Raw genomic sequence first — 8,471 nt, 5'->3', positions numbered from 1 at the left:
AGGATCTCTGTGGAAGTGGGGTTCTCCTGGGTGTGGTGGCAGTCTCTGGTTTGGGATGTGGCTGAGGCCTGAGGGCTTGCAGCACCACTTCTGTACTGGTTTTACTTTTTCCCCAGTGTGCACACCTTGGCTAGAGGGTGGATTGGGGCCAGAGAAATTGGGGCCGCACCACTGAGCTGGCCCCACCCTGTCAGGCGTGCACAGGAAAGTGAGTTCTGGTGATGGCAGGCCCTGCCCTGGTGCTGGTGCTGTTCCCTGCAGAGTGTGTGCAGGGACACTAGCTGGCCGTGACTGCCGGCCGTCTTATCAGAGGCAGGGCCACACCCACTCCAGCACCACTTTCTCCCACGGTGTGCACCCTCACTGGCAGTGGAGGCCTCCACCTGAGTGGGGAGCAGCACCGGAACACGGAGGGAGGGAGCAGGAGCCTGGGGGAGTCCGGGGGTCCCCCTGAGCCACCCCTGCCAGCCGGCCGGAGCCCCAGGCAGTGTTCAGCCTGCTGTGTCCCTGCCGTGACGGGGAGTCAGCGGGTCTCTGCACAGGCTGTTCAAGAGCAGTGGCTCCGCATCTTACAGCGCCCCAGCAAGCTCCCTGGTTTTCACTCCAGCTGAGGGGACTCCTCGTCCCGGTGCTGAACCGCGTGCCTGGGTGCCTGACACGTGCTTCAGACCAGGACGTGAGGCGTGGGTTGTTGTCAGGGCTGGAGCACCTCTGTGACATCATGCTGTCTGAGCACGGATGCTCACAGCTCCTACTGTCTGTGGCTGGTGGGGAGCCCTGCGGGAGTGGCTGTACATCTGCCTGGCACAGACAGATGGGGCTCGTTATGATCATTCTTTGTAAAGATAGTATAAGGACAGGATATGCCATCTGGTTTTCCAAGGGATTGAATATTATAATGTGTGATGTGCCCCAGCTGCCTCGTGTGAGCAGCATGACTGCAGGTGCTCTGGGTCCAGGAATGCAAACTCCAGTTAAGCCCTTGGGAACCAAAGGAGCAGGTCCTAAAGGAGTTTGCTTACTCTAAATGCTCTTACTTATGCCAGTCATAGGGAAACACCAGATTAAGAAATGGATGCTGCCTGAGTTTAGTGTTGAGTTATTATAAAATGTAAGGAACCTACAAGATTCTGGGTAAAAATTAATGCAGTGACAAGTGAAAATGATCCAAGGAGTACATACAGTAAGAAACAGAGTCCTGAATTTAATCATCTTGTCTGATTTTCTCAGTGGATAGTAAATAATTAGGGTTTTGACTAATGTTGTTTTGATTAAACTATAGAATGTGGTCAGTTGTGAAGTGTGAAAGTCTAAGGATGTTTGTAGTAAGGGTACTTGTGATGACACAGTTTTGGGGGTTAATATTGCTGGGATGGATGAAATCGGCTGGCTGTGTATGCTGGTGGAAGAAGAGACATTGTTGATGCAAGTGGAGGCACTAACAGAAAGGAGGCTAGTAAAAAGTGGAGGCTGTGTCAGTTGATTCAGGAGCAATAAGCTGATAAGGCTGGTTAATAGGCCATAAGGTTTAGTGTTAATTCAGAGGATATAATTTTGGTAATCGTGTTAATTGTATTACTATATTGTTTGGAATAATGAGTTTTAGCCTTGAAGAAGGTTAAGATTTTGTACACAATCAGTACCGCAGGCGCTGGATCCCACAGCTGTTAGTGACGGTCCCGGTGCGGCCACACAGGCGGGGAGCACTGATGGCAGGTGTTATGCCAGCTCACGTAGAATGGGTGCTGAGGGTGGTGACAGCGGCTGTAATGAAAAATGATGATATTGTGCCATCTAAGCATAGTAATTGGGGATGTTAAGTGTGATTTATATATTAGTATCCATATAGGGTACTGTAAATGCAAAAAGGATAGTAAAATAGACTAATGCCATTTGATAATTATGAAGTTAATTAGAGTTTTATTAGTCAAAATGTTTTTGTTTAAAGTAATTATCATACATTCATTCTAATCCTTTTAAATTCATTCATAGGCTAACTTTATGGCTACTAGTAATGTGATTACAGTTTGTGCCATGAAGAGTTTAGTTTTTAGGTTACTCTTCTGAAATGCTCAGGGTAGGGGTAGGAGAAGGGCAACTTCTAGGTCAAATATAGGAAAGTAGTGATGACAGAGAGTAAGTAAATGGAGAAGGTAGGCATGCTGGCCCTATAGAGTCACATCCACACGTGTGTGGGCTTGATTTTTCTGGACACTGACTAGAGGAGGTCAGAGTGCGGTCGGGACAAGCTGTGAGTCTGGTAGTGTAGTGGTGAGTGACGTCGGTATAAGCTTTATTGTTTCTCCAGTTACAGGAAAAGCTGTAGACTGGAAGTCATTTGTTCTATTTAATACTAAAAGAATAAAATGCTCATCAATAGATAGAGATCTGTAGGAACAATCAAACTATCTACAAAATGCACTATCAGGCCACTGACTGAAATCCAAAATAAAGAGATGTATAGGGAAATTTTAGTTGGGACAGGAAGCACAGAACGAGAAAAGTAGAGCCAATAATTTTGTGTAGTCAGTGGAAACTTTTAACCATGAAAACTACTGAGCCAAAAACTCCATCTGAAATTGAATTTTATATTCTTCTGACACTTGCAATAATATAAGTTCTTAGAGGAACTGTAATGAATCAAACTTGAAGAATTTTTTATGACTTCTTTCTGTTAGATGATGGTGAGCGCAAGTGAGGGGAACTTCAGAGGCTCATAGAACTGAAGTATTAAGAAGTTATTATGGGAAATGTGTGTGTGGTCAGTGTGTTGTTAGGTGATGTGAGCACATATCTTTATCTTTTTTCTGATCAGAAGGTAGATGGTCATTTTAGGATCTATGTACATTTGCCTGTGTGTGTGTGTGTGTGTGTGTGTGTGGTGAGAGTTTGGTCGTGGGGAGAAGCACTGTGAACTTACCCACCCTGTACTGAGAGCTGTAGGGCATCCTTCCCTGCTAAAAATGACCCTGCTCTTGTCACCACATCCCCACCCATGACAGCACTTCTTTGTAATGAATGTACGTAATGTCCTGTTTGTCATGGACCAATGCAATGCATCCATTTATAGTTCATAAAGTTATTTATATTTTAAATTAAAAGTACTTATATGTATGATGGATTTTATGTTGTTACTCTTATTTACCTTGGTGCCCGAATTAATGGTAATAGAAGACCCATTTCCTGAGACAAAGTTGACTTGTCGTTAAGAGTCAGGATCCCTCATGAACACATCCTCACCGTTTGTCCTGACTGATGCATGACTTAATGTCATTGCAAGAGGAATTTCCCAAAGAAAAGACAACGGTCTTCCTCAGAACCTCAGGGAGCATGTCACAGGATGGGCTCCAGGTGGAATCGCTTTCCAAGGTAGATCTTAGTTCAGGGTAAAGTTACAGCACTCGCCGCCCCGAGACCCTTAGGTGATTCACACCCCCTCTGTCTTCTCATCCATAAAATGGGTTATTGAGAGTGTTGTGTAGTTGGAACACTGCACTTTGAATTTGGTCAGTTTGCACAGTTTTTTGCTTAGTGTGAGACCTCAATACCTTTGACCTGATGCTAATTGGTGATTTACAGGGGGTCCCGATTCCTGAGGGTTGGAAGGAATTCTGATTGACAGTAGGAGGCCCAGGATCCCTGAAGCCTGCTCACCCTGGATGGGACTCAGTCCCTCCAGGCCAGGGGATCCTGGAGCCAGAACAGCACCTGAAGCCCGGCTGTGGGACCAGGAAGGCCCAGCAGTGCGGTTGGAAACGCAGCCCCACTGGGCCTGTGAGCAGTCGGGTTCAACTCCCCACAGGGCAGGAGGGTCTCTCCGACTCCTGAGACTGGCAGGCCCCATGTGCTCAGTATTTCTTGATTGAGTGAACACAACCACACCCCATATCTAGACACCAAGTCTTCCCACCGCCCCAAAAGGGTTTCTCAGGCCCCCTCACAGCCAGTACTGCCCCAAAGCACAACTTTGCTTCTGCCCCACCCAGGTAGTTTCTGCCTCCTTGAACCTGGGTGTAAGTGAATCACCCAAGGGCAGTGTAGGGGGTGTGACAATATATAATTATTTTTTATAGTTTTATATATTTTTGGCAAAAACCATAGGGCTTATTTTTATGCATGTGACATACGTACTTAAAATTAATGTGTCACCTACAGGTGTACTACAGATAAGGACAGCCACATGGGTGTGGCGATGTGATTAAGATGGTGTGCTGTTAAGATCTCCGTCTTGTGGATGTTCTCTCTGCATTTTGTGTGCAGTGCTGAGCGAAGGGGAGAGAGGACCTCCCACCCTGCCTGTATATTTGATTCCTCCTGGTTCTGTCATTGTCTACCTAATATGTTTTTCAGCCACTGCCCAAGGGAAATCCTGGGAATTTGGAAAAGAAGGAGGGAGCACCCAAGAAGTAGGGGGCAGGGGACATCAGTTGGGCAGGACCAGAAAGCATAAGGTCAGAAAAGTTTGCAGAGAGGACCCAGGGTTAGATGGCAGTTGGTGGTGGGGGATCAGTTAGGCGGGGCACATTGTAAAAGTGACGTCACCCAGAATGTCCACTGTGAGGTGCCAGGGGCAAAGGCAGGTGATTGGCCGAGAGAGGTCATAAAGCATGGGGCATTGCTAAGGCAGCGTTCAGACAGGAGAAGGCTTGGAGGGAGGCGTCTGGTCCCCTCCAACTGCTCCTGAGAGTCCGCTTGCCTGCTGTTTGTTTTCCTGACCTGCTGACCTCCTGACCTGACTGAACCCTCCTTCCTCTCCTCAAGAGCTTGATTGGCCCTCATCCTTTCTGTGACCCCCTTCTCCTAACAAGTGCCCAACCCCTCTTCCTGTCACACTCCCTCCCCACCCCCTCCCCTCCCCTCCCCAACCTTCCCCTCCCCTCCCCTCCCCAACCTTCCCCTCCCCTCCCCTGCCCCCTCCCCACCTGAGAGGACCAGGAAATGTAGGTGATGGGGATGTTCTGGTCCCAAGTGCTGGGGTGTACTTGATATGAATATACAACTGTGAGTAAACATCGGGCATCAGGTGTCCTCCTTTTTCCTGGGCTCTTTCACACTGTGGTTAAATAGATACTTTCTCATAGGGTCCTTGATGGGAACGCATCGTTGGTGAAGCCCGAGGCTCTCAGGACAGGTTTCTTGACCAGCCTAGAGCGGCTCTGGCCACCAGCGTCCTCAAGATCTGAGTCCTATCAGGACCTCTTGGACCAAACAGCAGGTTGACAGGATGAAACCGGAATTAGTTACTTTATTGCATCAAAGAAGGAAGTGTGAACATCCTAAAAACCATTGAGTTGTATGCCTAAAATGGGGGAGTGGGTGAATTATATCTCAGTAAAGCAGTTTTTTAAAAAGCGAGAAACTCCTATTTACTAGAAGTCATAGTGAGACTGGCTCCCTGAAAGCTTGTCAGGATCCTGCTTCAAGTTGTGCGTGTTCCGGTTCTGTCCCTGTGTGGTGTGCTCTCCTGTGTGTGCACCCTTCCTGGTGGTGACCTCTGGCAGTCCTGGGAGCAGTGGGGTCTCAGCACTGGGTTGGTGCTGGTCTGTTAAACAGGGAAATGTCATCTCTGCTCTGTGCTTTCTGGTTTGTTAACTTACAGCAACTTTGTTTTTTCTTTGAAGTGTATTCTTTTCAGAAATTTTAATGTAACAAAAATATTCAATAGCCCTATAAATTTTAAAATATTTTTATTGAGGTATAGTCAGTTTACCATGTTGTCCATTTCTCATGTACAACAGAATGCTTCAGTCATATAGGAAAATACATATATTCATTTTCATATTCTTTTTTTAACCATAAATTACTACAAGACATTAAATAGAGTTCCCTGTGCTGTACAGTGTAAACTAGTTGTTGTCTACTTTATAGAGATTAGTATCCATGAATCTCAAACTTCCAATTTTTCCCTTCCCACTCCCTTTCCCTCTGGTAACCATAAGTTTGTTTTCTATGCTGTAAGTCTGTTTCTGTTTTGTAAATAAGTTTGTCTTTTTTTTTTTATTCCAAATATAAGTGATATCATATGGTATTTTTCTTTTCCTTTATGACTACTTCACTTAGAATGACATTCTCCAGGTCCATCCATTCCCTGTTGCTGCAAATGGCATCATTTTATCATTTTTATGGCTGAGTAGTAGTCCATTGTGTAAAATATACCACAGCTTTCTTTTTTTTTTACATTTTTATTGAGTTATAGTCATTTTACAATAGTGTGTCAAATTCTAGTGTAGAGCACAGTTTTTCAGTTATATATGAACATACATATTTTCATTGTCAGAATTTTTTCTCTGTGAACTAGCATAAGATCTTGTATATATTTCCCTGTGATATACAGTATAATCTTGATTATCTATTCTGCATATGCCTGTCAGTATCTACAAATTTCAAACTCCCAATCTGTCCCTTCCCACCCCTCAGCCCCTTGGCAACCGCAAGTTTGTATTCTATGTCTGTGAGTCTGTTTCTGTTTTGTATTTATGCTCTTTTTTATTTATTTATTTTTTGGATTCCACATGTGAGCAAACTCATATGGTATTTTTCTCTTTTTTGGCTTACTTCACTTAGAATGACATTCTCTAGGGACATCCATGTTGCTGCAAATGGCATATTGGTTTTTTATGGCCAAATAGTATTTCATTGTATAAATATACCACCTCTTCTTTATCCAGTCATCTGTTGATGGACATTTAGGCTGTTTCCATGTCTTGGCTATTGTAAATAGTGCTGCCATGAACATTGGGGTGCAGGTGTCTTTTTGAAGTAGGGTTCCTTCTGGACATATGCCCAGGAATGGGATTATTAGGTCATATGGTAAGTCTATTCTTAGTCTTTTGAGGAATCTACAAACTTTTGCACAGTGGCTGCACCAACCTGCATTCCCACCAGCGGTGTAGGAGAGTTCCCTTTTCTCCACAGCCTCTCCAACATTTGTCATTTGTGGACTTTTGAACGATGGCCATTCTGACTTGTGTGAGGTGATACCTCATTGTAGTTTTGATTTGCAATTCTCTGATAATCAGTGATAATGAGCACTTTTTCATGTGCCTGTTAGCCATTTGTATGTCTTCACTGGACAATTGCTTGTTTAGGTCTTCTGCCCATTTTTGGATTGAGTTTTTTTTTTTTCTTATTTAGTTGTATGATTTGTTTCTATATTCTGGCGATTAAGCCCTTGTCAGTTTCATGTTTTGCAAAAATTTTCTCCCATTCTGTAGGTTGTCTTTTTGTTTTGCTTATGGTTTCCATTGCTATGCAAAAGCTTCCAAGTTTAATTAGGTCCCATTTGTTTATTTTTGTTTTTATTTTTATTGGACTTCTAGCAAATTCTTAGTTATCCCTTTCCTTTTTATCTTGGAGGCTGCCCCCAGGGACTCTGTGTCCAGCTAGGTTGATGGGGGAGCCCTCAGAGCCGAGCTGATGTGAAAATCAGTGGCTGCAACCTGCTGTGATGTTTACAATGAGGAAATGCTCACGAGGGTTTTGACCAGGAGGTGGACGAGTTGTCTTTTTTTTTAGTGACGTGTCCTTGTGAAGAATGTTGATTTCCCCAAAGCAGAAAGAGTCCTTCATGTCTTTAGAATTGTCTAAATATAAAGAAAATTCAGATACATGCTGTGAAATTTTTACTGTGTCATGATAAATCACCTCCACACCCTAAAAAAGAAAGACTGAGAACACCTCATGGATTTAAGTGGTTTGTTCTGATAGGCTTCCACCAGATTCTTATGGACCTGGAAAAACCGAGTGTCAGGAACAATCTTTGCACTGAAGCAGAATCAATGCCACATGAACACTCCACCCAAAGAAGAGTCTGTTCTGTTTCTTTTGAGCCTATTAAGGAGGGCGTTTCTAGGTCATCTTTGTTGGGATTTTTTCCCTCAAAGGGAATGAGGCTGAGTTCTCACAGGTTAGTCAGCCCTCTTTCCCTACCACATCTTTGAGCATTTGGATAAACTAACTTGTCCTTCTCCACCGTTGCTCATGGCCGCTGACAGAACCTGAGTCCATCGGCCCTGATGGATAGACTTTAGGTAGGAGGCAGCTGCTGACTTCAGCACTCAGACAGTGCCGTGTGTAACAAGCATGCCCATGTTGGAGGGGGTTTTACCAGTTAGCGACTAGATGGTGTTTGTTTTTGTGCCATTTATCTGCATGTCTCTCCTTTGTGCTGAGATCCACTGCTCTCTCAGATGGCAGCTATGCAAAGACAGTGCATGTTTTCCACCAGCACACATTTTACTGACCCCAACTGTGAGAGCTGACAATGACAGTGTTACTGATTTCAGAGGCTGCTTTCTAGAGGGGTTTTATTTGCACAAGACTGAAACTTGGTGTCTAGATAAAGTACAAATTACATTGTGCATTTATTCCCTCCTATAATACTTATAAATCTAGTTTTTACAAAACTATGTGTTTGGCTTTTGTTTTGGTGACTGTACATTCCAGAAATACAAATTAATTTTCTTGGTGGC

This window comes from Camelus dromedarius, chromosome 15, assembly GCF_036321535.1.
Source record: "Camelus dromedarius isolate mCamDro1 chromosome 15, mCamDro1.pat, whole genome shotgun sequence".
In the NCBI taxonomy this organism is placed as follows: Eukaryota; Metazoa; Chordata; class Mammalia; order Artiodactyla; family Camelidae; genus Camelus; species Camelus dromedarius.
Note: the sequence above shows the minus strand (reverse complement) of the source record.